The sequence below is a fragment of the Parambassis ranga genome, chromosome 19, assembly GCF_900634625.1.
Source record: "Parambassis ranga chromosome 19, fParRan2.1, whole genome shotgun sequence".
Lineage (NCBI taxonomy): Eukaryota > Metazoa > Chordata > Actinopteri > Ambassidae > Parambassis > Parambassis ranga.
The window spans coordinates 3,686,198-3,706,359 of NC_041039.1; the positions used below are offsets into that span (position 1 = coordinate 3,686,198).

The 20,162-nt window shown below is 41.2% G+C and overlaps 1 protein-coding gene across 3 annotated transcripts in view; it reads right to left on the reverse strand.

The window, feature by feature from the left end:
* Positions 1 to 20,162, reverse strand: part of thrab (thyroid hormone receptor alpha b) — a 94,196-nt gene that overhangs the window by 53,708 nt on the left and 20,326 nt on the right. The gene's annotated exons all lie outside the window — the stretch shown is intronic.

Here is a 20,162-nt window from a genome sequence, read left to right on the forward strand (position 1 = left end):
TTCACACATTATAAACTGAGGGCATAAACAAATGGCTTTAAAGTTCATTATGGTCACAGACCTTTCCTTTTTTCAGTTTTAATGAGCTATCACCATCTTACATGAATGCTAGAATGTCAATTATCAATGACTCCAAAAATGCTATATGATGATCAGTTAATCAAAAATAAAAAAATACATTTGATGAACATTTTATGAGGCAAAAGAGTAAATGAGTAAAAATAAAGAGTGATTTTACATGCACAACAAACAGTCTGCAACAGACAGGCTGAAAATTCAGAAAATCTTGAAAGTTTATACACTCTGTACATGTTTGATGTTTGGTGATCTGTGTGTTGCGCACAGTTCATGTGAATCTTGGCTGGCCTTTGGAAATACTGATGGGTTTTATGATACACTGAATTTGATCACATTGATCACATGTTGGTGCTATATTTACACTGACTGGAAAGCTATCTTATATAGTGTATCTTAGCTGACTAAGCTGTAGTTTAAGACAGAGGTAAAGGTATAATATGAGGTGAATCTGCACCATGGGCTCTCAAACCATGGAAAAGCAGTGGTATGTGCTCAGAAACTACTAATAAGCTTTTTTCTCTTCTTCAGACAGATCATATACAATTTAAAAATCTGACTTCAGGGCAATAAACATGTCAACACATAAGGGCGTTTCAACAAACACTGGCACATTAGGTAGGTTTAGGAGGTGAAATGTCACCATTTCGTGTTAAAAAAAGAAACCAAAGGTACCACAAGCACACAATATGATGCTGTGAGGTTGCATAGGTTAATGCACAATAAAAAAACATAAACAGGAAGTATGGTAGAGATTAGAGATACCAAACTCATATTACAAAATTCCAGCTCTGCAACATAGATCATCAAATGTGTGAGATGTGATCTGATAGTTTTAAATCCAGATGTGGACACTTTGATAAGGCTAAGTCTTGTGTTCACCGTCACTGATTGCATGATGCCTATCAGGCCACACTTGTCCTCCAATTTCCATCCCACACAGTTTAAATAGATGCTTCCTTGCAGGGACTGGATGTTTTAACAATCTCACTGCAAGATCTTGTAGAGGCAAATTAAACAATGTTTGCTTCTGCAAGATCTAAAAAAATGCCCAAGTGAAAGCACCACCAAGATGATCGCACCAAACAAAGTACCCATACTAGGCTCAAGGAAACAGAAGCAGAAAGTCTCCCCACTTCACAGAACATTCAACTGAAAACATCTTGAGGGTAAATTCTGTCAGTGGGCCCCAAGTTCACCACTACTCCCGCTCTCTAGTGACAAATGTAAGGCTTTGAACTGCAGGCTGGGAGGGGTGTAGGGGGAATTCACTGTGCTGTCAGGGCTATGAATGATGGTGGATAGAAAAGATCAAATCCTGCCTCGCTGCCTTCAGGGAGAAGATCTCCTGACATGGCAGGCTGAGCCATGCAAGGCCAGAACATAGCAAAGCTATACTTATAGCTAAAGACATAATTTTATGAAAAAAATCTGTCAGACTTCAAGGAATCATGTGACTCTCTCCTCACAAAGTAAAGTTTATAAACAAAGTGAGCACAGCAGTGATCAATAGTTTATTTGGTTTGGGTAGTAGACATTCCAGCAAAAGGCAAGCCAAGATGCCAGCAGTGGACTGTATATCGGGACATTGCATCAAGATTCTTTTTACGGCTTGCCTGTGGGAAAATGTTTCAAATCAATCTGCAGTGGCCTGATATAAGTCTGACCCTTTGTGCTACTTATTGTTATCCTCTGTATTACCACCTTTATACAACCCCCCCTTTCTGATGCACTTAACTCTAACCAAACTCACTTAAAAAGTAGTTAACACAATCTAACATCTAAAGCTGCTTTTTTGGAAAAAGACAGAACGTGGAAAACCCACACAAACCAGCAGCATAAAGGCAAACCGCCATCAGACAATTGCAGTAATAACAGTGTAATTTAACAGGCCAGCAGCCTAAGGGACCGTAAACCCGCAAGAACACGCAAGTATTAATAAATAGTCATAAAGTATGTATCTCTGCTGAATTCAGGAGAATGTGCAATTAGTGCTGTGTTTAAGTTGATGTGCTTCAGTAAAATTTCATTTACATGTTTAAAATTATTTAAACAAATATCTCATGCACCCATGTCAATATAATGTACTGTAAATCTGCAAATAAAAGAAAGCAGCTAAAGGATGGCCTCTGCTACATTACATCATCATGTTTACACATGTACACAAATAAATGCTTCCTCATATTTATTACAACACTAAAAACACAGATTACTGTCTTAAACGTAGACAAATCTGAACCTTTCTATTAAACTAATGGACTAAAGCACTAACTATGTCATGGGTCTGCGGTCTGTAATGCAAGTCAGCAGTACATACACATAAACATGGGGAATTTGTTTTTTGCCCATCTGGAACTGATTTAAGTTAGGGACAAGAAATTGTTCTATCATGCTATCTTAGCTGTTTGATGTAGTTTAAAATAAAAACACGTCCTGAGTTTAAATGTATTCTTTCACTACGAAAACATGTAGTGTCACATCAGGAATCAATTCTAACCCTGACTGTGAATGAATAAAATCACTGATTCACATGCAGGTACGTACACACACACACACACAAAACTACAGTGAATATCCTTCAGACCATCTATGTGTCAATCCATTGTGGTGGTGGGGGCATCAGCACCGCAGTGTCAGTCCAAGGGCAGCCGTTTTGTCCCAGTGAAAGACTGGGTTCACTATACGAGCAGTCAAAAAATCCACAGCTCTCAGGGAGAGGGCAGCTAAAGACATGAGGGGGGAGAGCTATAAGAAGAGATGATGAAGAAAAGACACAGATGCTGAAAGAGTCGGGCTTGTTGATGAGGGCCTGCACAGCTGGACAGGTCAAGGACACAGACGGGGGGGTAGTGCGAAGGTCAAAGAGGCAAACAGGGAGACGACAATGCAACATGGCTTGTCAAAGTGGAAATTTACTGTTGGTCAAGTTGCAAATAGCTTCCCTCCTGTGCCCTCCAAGCTGTATTTGCATGAAGTATGTGTTACAGATATAACGGGTTGGGAATGAGTAAGGGAGCAGGAGCTTTAGGAATGCTTGTCTGTATGTGTATGTATATATGTATAGATGGAAATATTAACACTCGCTGTGACTCAGGTGGTAAGAGGTACAAGTGCTTTGAGTACCTTAGAGGAAAAAAGTGCTATATAAATATACAGCTCTTGCCTTCTTTCACTACAAAGAAAATAAATGCTACTTTGAGTTATACATGGGGAGACTTGAACATTTATACCTGAAGAAACGCTACTTTTTTCACCTTCCCCTTAACCTGCATTCGCTCACTTAGAGAACAACTACAAACTACTTCACTTAGTTTTGCTTACAGCAAAATCTTCTGCTCCTCTGCTAACACAGAGAGCAGCAAGTGGACAATAACTAAGACGTTTTTAGATCCATGTTATTCTGTGCTTCTGTGGTATTGTTATAGCAACACTCACAGGCCTGGCATATGTACTACAGCGCTTTCAGTGGTTTGTGCGGATTCGTATGGATGCATGCATCTTCTGAAATGACGCCATTCAAGTTTAAAGGGTGGCTGGTGGATCCAACCCTGCTGCAGACTTTCACCTAGAAGTTTGGTCTTAAATGGTTTTGTCTATTTTGAAGTAATGTAGCTGTTGTCGCAGCAGCATCAGACAGGTCTTTGGAATGCCTCCAAAAGAGAGAGAGTTGTGTGCATTTACACAGATGGCACAACAGCAACAATTTAATTAATTATCCTGGTAATGACAGTGTGTAATCAGTGCTGCTGATGAAGATGCTTGGACAAGCTGCGAAACAGGGAACTCTAACAAGTCCACCTCCCCTGATATAATGATGTACCCTTTAGTTATATGTTCTAATCCAACCCTGAAAATGCTTTCAACACAAGTTGCATTGCACACTACTCTGCTTCTTGTCAGCCACAATACTCCTAGCAGTAACCCACATGTGGGCATGTGTTACTGCCAACTGCTCTTCCTCTGTGCTGTGTGCATCAACCTAACCAGACCAGGCAAGAACTCTTCTGAACTTGGTTAAAGTATTAAAATTTATTGCCCAGCCTGTTATGTGCTTATGTAAATAAACTACACTCCCCACTATTTGAGCAAAGCATAGATTTGTTGATGATTCCACAATGAGCACCACATAATCACACAAGTAAAAAGAAGCAAGAATCACAACAGGTGCACAACAACAGCTGGGCACAACCAAATCTCAAGACATGCATTAAATCATCCAGGCCTCGGAGCCCAGAGCAGAACAGAAGCTATCATCGTTGAAGCTAAATGCGATTAGTGTCCGGTGGTAATCTAGGGCCTATTCATTCCTGCTTAGAGTAGGCGACACATTTGATTCAGAGGATTAGTCCACCTCTGCCTTCAGTGTAGGGGAGGAGAAATCAAAGGGCCCACGTAAGGAAAGCAGTGAGAAAAGGAAGGAACTGTGCGGAAGAAGATGAAGGAATATCAAAGAAACAGAGAGGGGGGCAGAAGCCATGAGCCCAACACTCTTCCATAATTAAAGCAGACAGTTCCTTTGTGCAGCCATGTCATTAACACAACCTAGCACACTGCGGAAGCCATGAGTGCATTCAGTTCTTTAGTTAGCACATACATGATAAGAAACAGTGAAGCACGAGGAGCCCTCTGATGCTGCAAGATTTCACCACATGATAGGTTTAACATTCAAACCTTCCAATTAACCTTTGAAATGCAGCTTTGCCTGCAGCATACATTGATTGAACAACAAGAATTACCCTATGTAAAAAAAAACAGTTCTGTCACAGCATTCACATGCATGCCCATAAAGAAGCCTGGAATTCTGTTCGTACGTACATACAGAAACAACTGCTCCTTTTATTACACTCTGGTTTTAGTATATAGTAAGAGACAAGTAGGCCTGAAACAAAAACAATGAGAAAACATGTGACTCACTACATGATGTATGTACTACATGTAGCTATTCACCTGTTATCTGTCTCTGTATCTGTTAGATGGGCAATGGGAGCTGTAATATGCCGCTGTGCATTCTTTACATCAATACAATGGATGTATTATTCAATATTATTTTAGCTGGCTTTCATTCAGAAGTACTGAAGTCTCATTGAAATAATGACGAGTCTTGGAGATAATGTCAGCAGCAGTAAACAGCTTGGTTTTGTTCACATACAGAGAGAATATTCATTTTTGTGGAATACACAAGGCTCATAATTGCCTAATTGGACTACTTTGGACAGATGAACGGAACATGGCAACGAAGAGTGGCTGGAGACTGTGGTGATGTCATACATGAACACAAATCTTGACTTCAACAAGACTTCAACAAGGCTTAAACAAGGAGGATCTGTACTAAACTAGGCTGTCTCTAGTTCTTTTCTCATTCAGTTGCAAGGGAATTAATTGTAAACAAATTCACAGGTTCATTAGCTACAGTGTGTTTTTACTGCAATTGTCAATGCAAGAATTCTGGCATATGCAGACTGTGTCACGACCTGGTGTTTAGTTCTGGTTTTGTTTACTTGTTTTGGGTTCTCTGTTTATTCGGTTGTTGTCCTGTCCCCTGGGTTTCTGTTTTTGTGATGTTGTCTTGTGCTTTCTGTTTTATTTTGATAGCCTTGTCCTCCTTGTGCATTGTCTTGTTTTTTACTTCCTGTGTTTTCCCTCCTTGTGTGATCACCTGCCCTGCCCTAATGTGTGCCGCCTGTGCCTCGTTGTCTTCCCTGGTCGCTTTGTATATAGTCTGTGTCTTCCCCTCTGTCATTGCTAGAGGAGTTTTTGTTAACCTTAACAGCTCCATGCCTCTGCATTTGTGTCCTCCTCCTGACGAACCCTGACAGACTGACTGTCTGAGTAGACAAGTGAAACAACAGCATGGTGTTCAAAACCCTGTCCAGTAACTGCTGTCATCATTAGAATCCATAATCTTTCTCCTCTTAATCCAGCCCAGTCCAGAGTGCACTTCTGTCATTAGTTATTGTTGCATCTATCTGTGGATTGGGTGGTTTCCACAAGCAAACAGTGGGGAGTCTAGCTTCCTGAAGTGCAGCATGACCAGCCGCTCAAAGCATTTCATTACCGATGGTGCCACAGACGGAGTTCTTTAGGCATTACTGCTTAATGGAGTGGCTTGACAGAGGTGCAAAAATATGTCTGCAAAAGCATCCTTCATTTGCTAACACAACCCCTAAGAACACATCCTGGGATGTTGTCTGTTCCTGCAGCTTTGTGTTTAAATGGAAGCTACTAAAGTACTTGTTTGCTGAATAGTGGTGGGAGCACCTGTTACTGAGCAGTGTTGTTAAATAAAAGTCATTCAGCTTATCTGTTACTGACGGGTCATTGTGGCAGATCTGCTGATGGGGCGGTTACAGTTATCAATCATCTGAATGTCCCACCACAACCATCACGAGTCTTACTCATTATTGTTAGACATTAAATTAAAGGCCAAGATCAGCTAATCTCATATGCTATTTTGCCCTATAGAATAACATAACCACAGACAGAAGGATGGGATGTAAGTGGAACTGTAGATGAGGACTGCCTGGCATGAGCTCAGTAACATAGAAGAAAGCCACCGACTTATTTTTCCATGACTAACAAATACATTTTAATAAAGATGTACATATATTTGTCACATACAAAACAGACTTCAGGTTTCTCAAAAATAATGGATTTTTTTGGCACTTCTCTGGGGCCACTGGTCTGTCTGCTGCTGGGATATGATGAAAAACGTATTAATGAAACCAGATATGGTGTACAGGGTTTGATTGAATTTCATTTGCTTATTCTAAATTTGTGAATTGTGTCACATAAAGGAGCCTTGGTGAAAGGCTCCTTTATGTGGTGTTTTGCTGCTAAGCTGCACGTCCAAGTATGTCTGGTTTACCCAGCCTCTCTGCCAGCTAAAATAAGGTAATGTTTTCAATAAATTGCTTAAATACACTTGTGAAGTGAAGGATTTCCATCTGGGTCAATGGTTATTGCTATCAGCAGCTTAGGGCATAGATACTCTAATATGACTGGTCAAACGTTGCTTTTAATCATATTGGCAACATTTTATCATGGCAGCTATGTTGCTCTGTTAGGTGAACAAATGCATGAAATATAAGGGGAATGTTGAGAAAACCTTTGTTTCACGGACAATCTGTACGTCAGCAGCAGGGTGATATGGACGTCACACTGTCACCTCATACACCCAGGCTTTGCGGAGCTTATGTTTGTAGCTGTGCTTTGCCGTCCTCTGTGGATTTTCCATTTTCTCCACAGGAAAGCACACAATGGAGGCAAGAACTGAAACGGGTTTTTCTTCGTAATGCTACAGTTTTTATGTCCATATGTAAAATTAATCTACTTGTTAAACTAAACTAATGTTTGTGTCTGACAAAACCGCTCCACCTTTAGAGTCTTACCTAGCACACTGCATCACTCCACAGAACATCTGACACAACACAACCCTCCCATATGTGAGAGTAAAAGACACTGCTCAAATGCAAAATAAACTCCTCATTTCACAGTTCCAGTTTGTGTTCCATGTGTCTGCAATGGGACTCTGTGAAGACACGCCCTCATCAGCCTGGCGCGGCCTGCCCTGCAGAGTGTACAGTACAGCATGTGTAATGTAATGTACAGTGAGCAAAGTACAGCATGTGTAATGTACATTATGTACTTTGCTCACTGTAATGCAGTCACAGGCTTATTAATCCTCCCTTCTGTCTTTGTTGGGCTCAGATCTCAGATAAGCTTGCCATCAATGTCACTGCCTGTTGTTCTGTAAATGCTGATGTGAGAGTGCATTGTCTCTACCAGAGAGAGTAAACATGAGCAGATCTATGTTGTGGGACAAGCAGCTTTTCATCATTGAAGCCACAGATGTACGCTTAAGTCCATTGGTGTTAAAAAGTTGTTAACAAGATACAACCTAAAAAATTGATCAGTGACAGAAAAGGGTGAACAGTGGGTGAAGTTAATCTTATTTCATTGTGATACACTTAACAGAATATTTGAAATTGACCTACAGAGTTTTTGACCAGGAAACAAAGACCTGTCAGCTAAAGGTCAGTTAAAACTGTATAAAATACAGTTTGTCAGTGTGTTTCCACTATTAGTACAGTTTCTGTACTGAATTGTGGTAAAGAGATGGGAAGAAAAAAGGAACAAAAGAATATATCCTGCTGAACCAAGCAATTCCTGTCACTCTGTGGGTACAGAACAAGGAGAGAGTGTCTGAAGGGGATGCAGAATGGGATGGCTGCCAGTCACAGCACAAAAATTATTACCCAGCATGAAGTCACATGACCTCCCGTCTATCTCTTCTCATCCAGTGCTGAGGTCAACAGCAATCCATAAACCATTCCATGAGAGGAACTAGCTGCTCAATGCCGGCTGACCTGAGGTCAGTTAAATTTTCAACTCATGATTCTGTTTATGACGGAGGAGGAAGGACATAGATTCACAGGATTAGCTTTCCCATTGACATTATTTCTGCACACCCTGCAGGCAGCGAGCTCTGGCCGAGTCCTTCAGCACCTCCTCATGTGTGGGTGAGGTCAGGGCAGTGCTACCCTTGGGACTAACAATATATTGCACAAGTTGAGCACAACGTAAAACCAGCCAGCTACAGAAGCAGTGCGGATCTTCTCGGAAAAAATAGAAAATAGCTATGTTATTACAAAGAAAGCCTCTTCTATTTAAACATGGTAATGGCTCATTTCTGCAACTTAAATCTTAATGCTGGAAAGAATCAAATAAGATTAAAATGAACAGAAGTCTCCATAGTAAACACACTGTAGTATTTCTTTCCACTTTCACAGCTGCAGGAGGACATTCAGGAGCCCTGCTGCAGCTTGACTCAGGCACAGCAGCCAAATGATCCCAGCTGATCTGGACTAACTCTGACTTTGTCATAAGTTCAAGCCAGTTCCCACCCCCTCCCCCTTTTCCCTCCTCCCTCTTCCCTTGTCGTCTTACTTCCAGATAAACATGAAGTGAAGTCTGGCGGGGGAACAGACAGGCAGCAGGAAAAAGTGTCACTCCTGGCAGCCTCGCAGTCTGAGCAATCTTCTCTGATGGTGTATATGTGCCACTGTTTTAAAACCGGAGCAACAACAAAGCTGTTGGCCGTAGCACAAGCACTGTGCAGTGTCATGCTCTGTAAAAGGCATAATGCTGGCTAGACACCCAAATCCTGCAGATATGCTCACTGATGTACAAGTGTTTATATAATACCTGCAGCACATTTTCCCACAAACTTACACATCTGTGCTGTCAGCCTGCAATGGAGAAAACCTGCTGTTGGCCTGCAAGTATTGTTATTATTATGTTTATTGTTGTTGTTGAGGTCTCAGATCTCACAGAACATGTGATGCCGTTAAGGTGGTACATAATTGATGTTTCAACATATGAGCTACCATGTTTTGATGGGATCAGGTATCTCTACAGAGAAAATCCTTGCAGAGTAACTGTATGCTTGCCTTTTCTACTTATAGAACTGGAGATGTGTCAGCTATATAATCTGTGATCAAATCTGTGAAGGAAAGTGGAAATGCTATAAAACTGCATGTTGTACAGCAAACTATCATTTCCTGAAAGATAATTAAAGGTAGAAGAAATAAGAGTTTGCCAGGATTAGTTTTACCCATGGGGCCTCTGGTAATTTGTAATAATTGCAGAGGTCACCTGTGATCTTAATCCTACGTGGACCTGCCATGTCTGTAATTTGTGAAGTTAAAATTCTACTGCAAATATCCTACCATACTTCACCTTACAGATGTCCTATGATATATTAATCCTGTGTGAATCCACTGTCATTTGTGGCGTTTGTTTTCCACACCATTGCTTGCCTTTTTTGTGTGAGCAAGAGCACAAGAACAATATTTAAGAAGCTTTATCTTGCTACAGCAACAACAACTTAATGTTGTTAAATCAAAGTGAAGCTGAATCAGAAGAGGTTACAGGGAAAACTAATTCCCAGTAAATAGATGGGATCATTTTGTTTGTTTGTCTATTTATATCTGTTTTACTTACTATATCCATCACATTGACACAATTCTTTAGAGAACAAAAAGGCTCTGGCTGCATTTAGATATATACCAGTATGAGATTTCAACTCAACTTTGTACTCTTCTGCTGAAAAAGTGATTAACATTTGACAGTGACTGACAGATAGTATGTTGATGTGTTTCTTTTCAAACAACCATGTGTATATGTCATCAAAACTGTGCATCTATTTGTCATGGCTGTTGTATTGTTAGGCATCATGTAGAAGGTGATGTCTTCATTCTTTATCCCAGTGCCCTGAGCTGTGATTCGTCAACTGTGTCTTTAACTGGAGACAACAGACATCAGTCAGGACAATAGAGTGAATAGCTGGGTAAACTGGAATCACAGGCTGAGTGGAGGTCTAGGAACATGTAAGCTTGGTCTGTAATGCCCAGAAATAAGCAAGGATTGACTATTGATTGACAATGTCCAATGCAGTGGTGAAAGGACATGTGATTTCTTGTTAGGAACTGCTACCTATGTTTGGATACAAAGCTACAGAGCATATAAGAATAAAGTTTACATTGCCATAAATTAAATAGCAAAGAGGATCATGATTAATGGATTAGGCTAATTTAGAGGAGGAAAACATAATCTCTTTAGCATAACAAAGGATCCATCTTGACACACACTCTTTAAAAACACAGTCCAGTCTCTTTTTGTTTGATGCTATTTTTCAACACTAAATGAATGCAAAGCCAAGAAAAGCTATAAACACTGCCTGGACTGAATCCCCATTCAGAATATAGTGGTGACAAACTCAATGCTTTCACTTGATCTTGGCTCCTTGGGATAAATCCTGATGTATTTTCTAAATGTTGATAAGAATTAATTGTGCACAAGTAGTGACACAGTGCCACTCCAAGAAAAATATTAGGTCCCAGATTTCAGTGTCACATTGACAGCTGGCTGTGAGCATAGGAGACAACACATCGGCTCTGCACATGTGGTTCCCCTCCTACAGAGAAGCCATCAAACTGAGAATCTAAAGCAGACCAAACACAATGGACAACCAAAGACGGATAAAGCAGCCAGAGACTGGAGGCAGCAGGGGGGGAGGTTGGCGCCACAACCAAACTCAGTAAATCACAACACTAATATGCAGCAGGCTTGTCATCTGATCATTTCACATATGCAGATAAAAAAAAACATAAATACACGTCTTGAGCAGCTCTGTAGAAACCAAGTATTACGTACACATGCCCACATTAGAGTGTGTGCTTTGCATCACAGCACAAAATCAATTAGAGGCAGTTTGTTAATCAACATGTACAGACAGACATGTTGCTGAGACAGAATGTGTAAATGAGACATAAGACTCATGCAGAGGTGGAGGGAAGGCAGACGCAGTGAGATGAAGAGGAAGATGGCTGTCCTTTGTTTGACTAAACTTTGCATTAGTGAGCTTTCCAAAACTCTGTCTAACAAGAATGAAATGGTGTAATCAGTGGTAGAGGGATCACACAGCTCCCCTGCCCCAATTTGAAGGACCATTTAATGACACACTATACGACGTGAATCCAATAAACTTTGGTACGACATCAAGTTTAATGTGTGCAGATTGTACGATGACCATTTACTGAATCGCAGGCGATCATAGGTTACAACGTACGTCAACATGCGAGGAGGAGGGGGACGTGGATGTGGGGTGACAGGTCGTAGCAGCTGTCACCCTGTGAGACAGTCATGCTAAATTTCTGACACCGCTATACTTTTATCTCACCTTATCTTTGGTCGCAAGACACTGACAACAGCCATCATGGAACCTGCCTCACAGTGAGGCGTAAGACCACCGTTTTAGAGCCACGACCAAAGATCTCCAAGATTCTCCTACGATGGTCGTCTTTCATCCGCCCAGAATCGCACAGTGTAAACCGGCAATAACAGTTTTACTGTTGCTTACTATCTGACCATACCCTGTAAGCATGTCAGAGATTTTAACATCAGCCTTCCCTGAACAAAACTGAGAGAGATGAGGGTCACTAAGGTTAGTTAAACACTGGAGAACAATTTATCAGGCGGTGGTAAAAAGAAGATAAACGGGAAACGAAAAGGAGAAAAAACGACAGTGAAAGGAGGAGAGAGGTGAGCAAGGGGAAGAGCTATCTGACAGCCAGAAAAAAACTTTTTGGGACAGGTTGTCAGTAGTCTGATTGTTCCCTTATTTCCACACACAAACACTCCCTGGGGTCAACATGTGGGGGTGACAGACGTGGAGCGAAGGGGCCCGGGCTCCTGTGGAAGCCTGTAGTTGATTTAGGATTTTTGAATGCAGGCCAAAATTCCTGAAGGAACACAGTAAGCGGGGGGCTGGCCATAAAAACTGTCCCAGAACTGGGGCATTAAAAAAAGAAAGAGTGAGGGAAGTGTGGTGAATATGAAATATCTGTGTGTGTGTGTGCTGGTGTTGCTAGGGTAAAATAAGATTCTGGGAATGGGGAACTGTAGAATTCCAAATGGCAACACTGGGGGAGGGGGGGTCTCCACGGAGCCAAATACAGTGTTGGAGAAATCCACTGGTTAACATATATGTGAGTGTAAGTACATGTGTGCCGGTTGTGTGAACACAGATGCTGAAATGGCTGACCAAAATAATGCAGAAGGCCTAAAATCTCTGTTCCTTTCACACATCTAAAAAAACAGGAGTCATGCACTCAGCTCTCTTCTCCAATCACACTCAGCAAAGTCTCCTCTCTTCATCCATCCATGTAAGCTCCATTATATCAGGTTGGATCAGAGAGCAAACTGTTTGAAAACAGTTATCCCAGCAAACCAAATCTCTGATTTCCAGCTGCTCAGCCACCAGAAAACTGCCTTTGTAAAAGAAGTCACCAGAGAATCTTCTCCATTGTCTCTGGAGAGCCGTAAAAACAACAAAAAACATGTGTTGTCATGGTCTCAAAAATATTTAGGATTCTATGAATGAACAGTTTGATGGAGTTTGATATAGTAACCATAAAACCCTGTTGAAATTTAAATGTTAGTTAGTTGGTTAAATAGCATTTCTGAAGAATGACAAGAAGAAGAAAGACATGAGTCTTCCTTAAGCATAACGCCAGTTCACTCAATGCAGTTCTAGGGACTGTCTGAGTCAGGTGAGTGAGCCAGGCCTCATAGACGACTATGTTAAAATCTTCAGCTTTACAGAAGAAATAAACATGTTTACATCCTGGTTCAATTCTGGTCACTGTTGATACATTCCCTTTTAGTGACAACTGTGCGGCAACAACAAAGTGGTCTAGTGAGTCAACGTAGCCAGAGAGATGTATATATAGTACGATCAAGCCTGATGTCGGCTTGCTATGGGGACCAAGCTTCTATTTTGATGTCTGAATGCAGGCGAAAGCCAGCTTTACTGTGCCAGATACATAAGTATTGCAGAGTGGACTGTAGCTGCTGATATATTTTTTAAAATCTACTCAACAGAAGCTGCAGTGCCCCCCACTTTAGAGAAGCTTGACTAGAAATTTTCTCTTTTGCAAGATGAGTTTTATGTGTAGACCCCAGTGCTGGTGTCAAACGTAACCTTTATCACTTCCCTGCAAAAAATCATTACTAAACCTAACTCGAATTCTGCTCTTGGTTATTAGCTAATGGTATAATATACCTTGTGTTGAATTGAGCTCAGCCTGGTCTTCCAGGGATCCCTTAGCTCCTGGCTGAGTGGTCAAACAAGCTTGGTGACTCTGTTTCACACCGAGTCTCCTTTTCTCTTCCTCTTTGTCTATTTATAGCAGCTTTACTGCAGCAGCACAGCTTAGCACAGTGTGTTCCATAAAGCGCAGGCCTCTCCTGACCACATCCCCTAGGCATGTCATTTCCCACTGCTGTATGCATGAGTGTATGGAGAGTGCAGGAATTATCCAGACAGGAGGACACACACTGTGAATGTGCACAGCCTTGGGGCGTGCACACACACACATTCAAAGGGACGCAGACAGTGATGAACGCACTGGGACACATTTGGAGAAACCACACAGGAATACACATACACATTGGGGAATACAAACAGACAAGGGCATGCATATAGAGTCAAATATAGCAAATGATATAAAGGCTCAGAGTGGAATGGGATAAAAAAGAATGCTTTTATAGAGTGGCTTTTATACATTTCTGTATGTACATTAACAGGAAATATTGGCCAGCTAAGCTAATATCTACAAAGAACAACCACCAGTAGCCAAACAAGGGTGTCTTCTCCATGAGAATGAGTGAACAGCCCACACCACCAGTCTCTTTCAATGTTGTTTGTTTCTTTTAAGAGCATCAATCCTGCATTCTCACAGCTGTTGACAATAAATGTCTCAATATCAGTTAAATCTCTCTGGCTGCTGTCAAAGAGTGGAGTTGCTCCAATTACTCACCACTTATGAGGCAGCTGCAGAACCTGCCTACATTACATCAAAACATGTTGTTTTTTTTTTTACAGTTCACACATGTGAGAGGGAGAGAGAGAGAGAGATTTCCAGTATGGACTCAGACGAGGGCTGAATAACTATATAGCAGCCTAATGTGAAGCAGAAGAAAAAAGGAACACGAACCCTGGATAGGACAGGATTCCTCCAGGGTAAAAAAAAGCTTACATTATGCAAATACCAAGGACAGACAGGATTGTCTTGCAAGTTTAACTGACAAACTGCCAACCACTGAAGACAGTTCCACAGCAGCACCTGCACACACTAAACACACACGGAGGAAGTGTGTCAGACTACGTTGGCACAGCATCAGCTAAGCTAACCTTGACAGAGTTGGACAAGGTTCCTTGAGGGAAGTACTTTGCCGAACGGCACGCGGGCAATTCATGTAACAGAGAACACCGCAGCTGACAGCGTAGAGAGAGATGAAAGAAAACACAACAAGGGAGAGAAAGGAAATGGAAACATTAGTATGAGATAATTAAACAACAGAATAATATGCCTGCTGATAGGAGTCTTACATTTGGCTTTATGATATTTATATTTATTGATCTAATATTATTCATTATAACATTCATGCTGCCTTTGAGTTACTTAAAAAGAGGTGTGAATTTTATCCAGCTTTACTACACAATCTATAAAAGTCTCTGCTCTCTGCTTAGCAGTGGAGGGACAATGTCCCAATATGGCTTTAGGTAGTCCCGGCATGTTGAAACCAGTTCACTAGCTTACAGAATTGTGTCTTTAATGAGAAGGTGCAGAAACCAGCTCACTGATCTGGAACTCATCCAAATACAGTACAAAAGGTAGGCTGATACATTCCTGTGCCCATCCCCATCCATACCTGCTGGAATGCTAATGAGAAAACACATATACTCTTCGTATTTGTACATGCAGTCACCTGTATGTGCATGGAGGAGCTGTGTGTACGTAGATTTATATCTGTGCAAAAGCTCAATAAATCCACCAGGTTTCTTCCTTGGCCTGCCTTCAATAAAAACTCCTCCACATGCCTGCATAAAACTGCACCAAGCAAACGGCTCACCCCATCTGGAAAGCCAAAATAATGGCCGCTGTATGTAGTGAGACGTTTAATACTCTCTCCCCCCTTCTCCATCTTTATAAAAGTCCTCCAAAGTTCACTTTATTTGTGCGGCAAAGGAGTAGGAGCAAGCAGGGAAGATTGGAATATTTGTGGCGAGACAACAAAAGGAGCTGGAATGCCCTTCTCTAAACTGGATAATGCTGCCCACCAGTCTTAGGCCATATTTGCGCCCTTTTTCCCCTTTACGGTTTCTGTAATGTTTCTGTTCTTTGTGTGTTTTTTTTCTGTGACACAGCCCCTCTAGGAATACTGGCCTGGTCTTTATTATGGAAATGTCCCCCCATACCCAGAGCTTTGTAACTGTTTACAGCAATGTGGACATAATAAACATGAGGACTACACATATGCTGGTTGTTGTTGGGAGTCTAGTGAGGTGCCTGCGGTCACAGAGGGGATCTTTGAAATTTTACACCGTTAACAGGTTATCAGACCTTACCCAGCACACTGTAAACACTCAGTATAGAACAATATGAGTCAGACATGTTTCTATATGTGCTGTCTGATCTTACAGAACACATGAAGTCACTTTCTCTCCATACACTCTGTACTGTGCTAGTTGGTGATGTGTTACTTATTAAACTTCAAAATCAGCAGTAGTTCAGTTCTTTTGTCCTTAGCCGGAGGTAAAAGACATCATGAGATCTAAGCCTTCTCAATACATGGTGCTGTTATCTATGATCCCATATAGCTGAACACTGAGTGAGAGCAAACAGAGCCAGAGGTCTGTCTGGCTCTGGTGTTGCCAAGTACTTTGAACCCGTTTTCTGGCACAGTGTCAGAGAGGACTGTATTTAACATATACATACATAATGTGGGTTGGGGTGGAGGGGACTTCATATCACTCATAGCTGCACCTGTTCAGGGCCTCAACTGACACTGCCTGAATGGCAAGGTTTGAGTTCTCTCTGCTTGTAGCCGTGATTGTGCTGTTTCCAGTTGCAGGACTTCATGCTGCAGTGAACAATTAGCCCACACTGACTGAACACAACGAAAGCAACTGCTCCGGCTTCAGAGACTAACAAGATGACAGTATTCATAAAATACTTCACCTCTGTTGTGCAGTTTATAAAATAAAATAAGTAAGAAGACAGAAGGCAGTAAGAAAAAAAGGCAGTAAAAATGTGCAAAACCTGGCAGTGGATAACACATATATGTAAGAACTGAAACATTACATACATAAGTAGTAACATTATCATATGCTCAGTAAATAAGAACAGAATGATGTGACAGCAATGCAAAAGTGTGTTCTACACAGATAGAGCTGTAAGACAGTGTTATGACAAATGGTAGAAATGACCTCCTAATTTGTTCTTTGTCACTAACTAAGAATAGTCTGAGGGGGTGGGAAGGGTCTCACGGTTTGTTCAGTCACCTCCTGTTCCTCACTGACTCAGACATCTCCTGGTTCAGTCTAATGGTGTGGTAAATTTGATCACCATGCCTTCCCTGACACTAATGCTGCTCCCCCCCAGCAGACCACAGCACAGTACATGGCACTGGCTAAAGAGTACCGGTAACACAAGTTAAGATGAAAATAAGCAAGAAAACATCAAAAAGTTGTTGTACCAAGCCGCCGCTCTGCATTTTAAGGTATGTCCACATCACAGTCCATACAAAACTGACAGATGAAATTCTGTTAGACAGTCTGTCGATGAAGTGTCTGGGAAACAAGAGCTTCTAGTGAAAGTTGTGAACTCGGAAAAATGTGTCTGGTCTGCTTCACTACAAGAATTAATTCTTTGTCAACTGGAAACTGGAGAGCTCTCGATACAATCATATATGTTTCACAGCATGAAATTCACCTGGATGTCTGACAGGAACTGCTGCAGTGACAAGCGCTTCAACAAGTCTGATGAGGGGCTCAGATATGCAACATGAATGTACTAACAGTAACATGTGATCTGCAACCAGGGCTCATCAAGCTGCAATCAAAGTGTAGACTGATAAACTTCTTACATATACATTTTGTAACTGTATCTAACATTAAATAAATGCACAAAATTGGCTTTGGTGAAAAACTATTGATGTACACCTGAAATTTCACATTGCACTTTTAAAAACTGGCAACCAAAAAATGTACAAATCAGGCAGTACAAAGAAAATACAGAGATAGTGTGATTTAAAAGCCAAGCTACACATTTAGCCTTGGCACTCACCACTCGCTGCACTGAGAGGTGAGCAATCATAACCAGGAAAACACTCCTTCACATTACCACAAGCACTGCTTAATTTCTGCCAACTGTGGTTTGCAGAAAGCACAAAACGAGGCTGTCATTTCTAATACAGATGTTGATTGGATCGCGTAAGAATGAATGAAACAGCAGCGTACAGAGAGCTGCAAAAGAGGAACGTTCTGTGCTTCACTAAAAGGAAGCAAACAAAAAAACACTTCCTTTCAGTGAATGACTGAGCTGTCCAAGAAACCACACAGTTTCACTAAATACCACACACTCCATCTCTTACTCCATCTCATTACAGCCGCACCTTGTTTATCTTGCACTAACAATAAAACCATTTGGTGACAATCAGAAAGTGTTCACGCTTCAAATCAAATTCAACACAATATTTCAACATCGTCATTATTCAACTATTGTCCCCGCCATTCCTGGAGATGTCATTCAGCAGCAACCATGGTAATTGTCTTTCTAAATGAATCCCAGCATCTTTGCACAGTTAACTAAAATTGCTATTCTGTCTAGACATCTAAGAGCCTCAGTGCAGGTTATTAAGTTAACTTATTGATTACTATGAAAAAAAATTCAAATGTCACAAACAGAAAAAGACATGCACATCCGACTGGCTGCTTCCTGTTTATATGCCACTGTCTCTCTCCTACAACACTAACAGTAATAAAGCTCACTCTCTCCAGTTAGAGCCAGAGAGGGTTTCAATGGCCCTCCGAGAAATTCGATTCACTCAAATTGAAAGTGAGGTTTAGTGCAGGAGCTGTCCAAAAGCCTCAGCTGGGATTACCCGGCCAGGTGGCGAGTCAAACTGTCCAAGAAAAAAAAAATGCAATTCCAGCTCTGGCTCCAAGCCTGATCTGCAGCAGCACAGGGTAAAAGCTTAATGTCAGCACAATGCACACATTATCTGTGTATGATTCTGACTGTATTTGTATGTCTGTGTGCACGTTTGCACATACTTGTCCATTTGATTATGTACATGCAAATTTAGTATTTGCCACTCTATATGCATGCCTAAATGTTGGTCTCTGTGCATGTGTTTGTGCATGTGCCAGTGGGAAAGTGATTCCCCTGATGGGGAATGACAGATGGGCAAGGAGTGGCTCAGCTTGTTCTCTGACACCCAAAAAGCCCTAGTGCAGGATGTGTGTGTCGGTCCATGCTCACCTCTTGATCCACTTGAGATCTACTGCTTTTGTTTTAAATCACACCAAACAAAAATCATATTTACATAGAGCAGGGAACTGTTTTGGTTTTATTAGGCAAAAAAATAGGATCTAAAATGGATCCAAACCATTCAATATCAATAAAACAAAAACAGGAAAAACTGATCATTTTATATCCTCATGCAGGTTGGATAGATGACCCACAGAGTCTGTTGTGTCTAGAAGTGTCCTGTAAAATCAAAGGTGCAGCACTATCTACACACACTGCCTGGTCGAGACAAATGTAGTTCAGACATCAGAGGAAAGCAGGCCAGCCATAGTTTGTTTTTATGCTAGTGTGTAACACCATGCTTGTTAGGTTCACTCAAAGAAGCAGACATCACACAACATATCCAACATACTGGTTCTGTTAAACCTGCTAGAAGTCCTAAATGTAACTTGGCTCTCTGCAAACTGATGACAGTTTCTGAAATTCTGCAGTTGAACAAGTGGTGCTAAAACAATCACTCTAAACACTGGAACTAAAAAAAGCACGAGTAAAAACCTAGAATGTTGACAGGTTGGTGTTCTTGGAAAGGAACATTTAAGTTTTACAGTTGGCTCAGTATCCAAGCACACATGCTTTTTATTAGTTGTTTTTTATCATTGTTAAAATTCTATTATTAATGTTTTACTGTTTTTAATTCACTTTAAGAGCTTAAAAAATCATTTAAAGAGGTTTTTTTGGAGAGAAATTGTGATTTCAATTTGAGCAAGAATCATGCAGTGATAATTAAAACTCATTCTTTTCCTTGTTCTGTGACCCTACACCAACCAGTTAGCATGAATACTGCTATGAAGCAAAGGCGTGGCCCGTCAGCAAAGCACAGCATGTTCTGGACAGCGGTGATGATGAAAGGGAAAAGTCCAAAGCTGTGTAAGATAACGCTCTTGAGGAGGAGCACTGACTGTTGCAACTATAGGGTCTGTGAACTGTGTGATGCTGCACTGGCCTGCTGCCAGAAGACCATAAGAACAAACGTCTGGCCCAGAAAACCTGTTGCAGGTTAATTGCAGCGTCTCCATTTACTGTCCTGTGAGCAGCACTGAGTGATTCCTCAGAGCAGGGCATGTTTATCTCCATGAAAGGTTCTAATTGCTGCAGAGATTATTTAAAGAAAGCTTTGTCAGATTCACACAAAATGCATGGAGTCATAGA